The sequence below is a fragment of the Puma concolor genome, chromosome D1 (genome assembly GCF_028749965.1).
Source record: "Puma concolor isolate L17-30 chromosome D1, mPumCon1.1.hap2, whole genome shotgun sequence".
NCBI lineage: Eukaryota > Metazoa > Chordata > Mammalia > Carnivora > Felidae > Puma > Puma concolor.
Window position 1 is genome coordinate 17,739,485 of NC_141676.1, and position 2,428 is coordinate 17,741,912.

At 50.0% G+C, this 2,428-nt stretch overlaps 1 long non-coding RNA gene across 2 annotated transcripts; it reads right to left on the reverse strand.

Annotated features, from left to right (window-relative positions):
• LOC147576521 (uncharacterized) lies at positions 1 to 1,963 on the reverse strand. 2 transcript variants are annotated; one of them, XR_015240857.1, is made up of 3 exons: positions 1,867 to 1,963; positions 980 to 1,188; positions 1 to 367 (listed from the first exon to the last, which is right to left on the reverse strand). It is a non-coding gene; the product is annotated as an uncharacterized LOC147576521 (long non-coding RNA). The 2 variants fall into 2 exon arrangements; XR_015240858.1 differs by having other exon boundaries at positions 1,811 to 1,942.
• Positions 1,964 to 2,428: the final 465 nt, after the last annotated feature.

Consider the following 2,428-nt stretch of genomic DNA (forward strand, 5'->3'; position numbering starts at 1 on the left):
TTCTATTTAACAATATTTTTATTGAGTAATCAACTGGCAGGAAGGTGAGGCCGACAGGGTCAGGGCCTGGCCTCGGTATGCCAGAGTCTAAAGGTGACCATGTTTTGCTTCTGTGTGGGCATGGGAGAAAGGAGTTCAGGGTTCTAATCCTTGGGGATATTGGGTTAGAGTGTGGGGCATCCATCTGTGGTAGGTCTGGAGGACACATCTGAAACCAAAGGGGTTGCCTAAGAGAGCATCTGAGGACCCAGGTTGCGGGGCAACATTCACTCCCACTAGGGTAGGGGGGGGTCTGCCTCCTAAGACAGGTGCTCAAGTTAAGGCTCCTTCTTTGGATTACCACCATCCCCACATCTTCTCCAGGTTCCTGTTTAGCCTCAGAAAACAAAAGGGGAGAAAAGATCAAACCAGAAAGAAAGACACAAGAGAAGAGACAGTGAGGATAACAGAGTAAAAACAAGAAAAATGAGACAGAGGGAAAATGAGACACCCTCTGTGGGGAGACCGATGGTTTGACAAGTAGAAACCTTTTTGGTAGAAGCTTAAGCAGCAAGAGTTACTGTGGGTCTGGACAAACTTATTACACCTCCATAGCTAACAATTTCTAACTCACAAGGGCCAATGTCAAGTACTCACACCCTGTGGGGCAGAGAAACGGCTTTGCCAACTGTACTCACTAGAGACTATCACCCTAAACTGACTGGGGTGCCCGCCCTCTTGCTGAAAAGCAGTTTCTCAAACTTTCTGGAAGCTTCTCAGTGGAGTAGACAATGGAGAGCCCATGCCAGGGAACAGCGCTTCCTGAAACATGCCTTAAGACCTCCTGAGTTTCTAGGGGAGGGAGTGAAAGGTGGAAAGTGGAGTGGATTAGAGTCAGCAGGTGGGAGGAGGGAAAGGCTGGACAGAAGGATCTGGGGACAAGAAGAGGAGTGAGGAGGCTGGCTGAAGGAGGAGTTCCACTTTCCTTACCCACACTCACCTCCTGCTGCCAGTTATTCTGCCTCCCCCCCCAGGCTGCAAGAAATCGGTTCCGGCATCCACTGGAAAAGCCCAACAGTCATTGTCAACTTCTGTAGGCGGTGTTAGTTGAGACAAGATGGCAAATGCAGGCAACTCACTCTTATTGTGGGTACAGATGCTTGTTCGATATGGCCAGTGGGAAGTTTTCAAAAGGACCGATTATGGGAACTGCAGGAAAGAAACAAAACAACCCATACACGGGGTCGGGGTTAGGGGAGATTCTTCAATCTCCTTTAGATTCACCCCCAACCCTGCTTGAGTAGACGCTAGACAAAAATACGTCCTTTCTTTTGAGTCCACACTCAGAGAACCTTGTAGTAAAGCAACTGCCACGGACCCTAATTCACCCCCCACCCCCCACCCCCCCTTCCTGTGCCAGGGCCGAAAAGTATCCCTAGCCTGGAGGGCATCCCTCCTTCATTCCTTTTGAGTAGTGCCTTGGCTCTGGATCGTGGAAGCGCTTCTTCACCTCTGACCCACCGCCTTCCCTCATGTTCAATTAACTGGACTGTGGTTAGGACAGGCTCTCCCTTTCTTGCGGCAATTTGCTTTCCAACACATAAAAAAGAAAAAAGGATCTGAGAGAGCATGGAGAACCAACCAACCCTTTGTGAAAAAGCAGCTGAGGACCAGGACCACGGGGAGACTGACCCTAGGTCACACCGTGAGGCAATGCCAGGGGTGGGGCAGAATCTAGCCAGTGCAGCCTCTCTAATACTATCACTATTACTAAACCCCAGCATTCAGTTGAGGCTAAGCTTGTTTCCCTTCTTCTTCCAAGGGCCCGAACCTGCATGTAGGTCTAGGCAGACTTGACTGCCCCCTCCCCACTGCCTGCTTGCTCACGTTCCACAGCTCCCAGCAGCCAGGGCAGCATGTGAAAGGAACAGGGTGATCTCCATAGGCTCTAACAGCCAGGGAAACCACTCGCCTGCCCTCCAATCTGTTTCCTGTGCGGCAGTGCTGCTCATTGGCCCAGCAGAAGTGATTGACAGATCAGTAACCCAATGAATGATGAGTCTGGGTAGGGCCGGTGGCAGTTACCCGCCAGTTCCCTCATCCGGAGACTGTAGGGGAACGGTTGCTGCAATACCGGTTAAGCCATTTTTCATGCTCAAAATCCAGCGTCGTTTTAGTAGAGTGAGAGGCAATTTTCTCCCTCAAAAGAAGGAATGTACTTGGGGGTCTAAAAATCCAAAATGAATCTTCCAAAAGAATGTGGTTTTGCCATAGCGAATGAGTCACTTTAGTAAAGGGGGACTTGATTAGTTAACAAATTGGTGGGAAAGTGAGCGGGTCAGAGGGAGGAAAGGTGGCTGGGAGTGAGGACACTGGTAGCCCTCAGAAAGCCAGGGTTTAAGGTGTCTTTTGCAGCTTTTGTAGAATGTGAAAAGCTGAGGCTATTCCT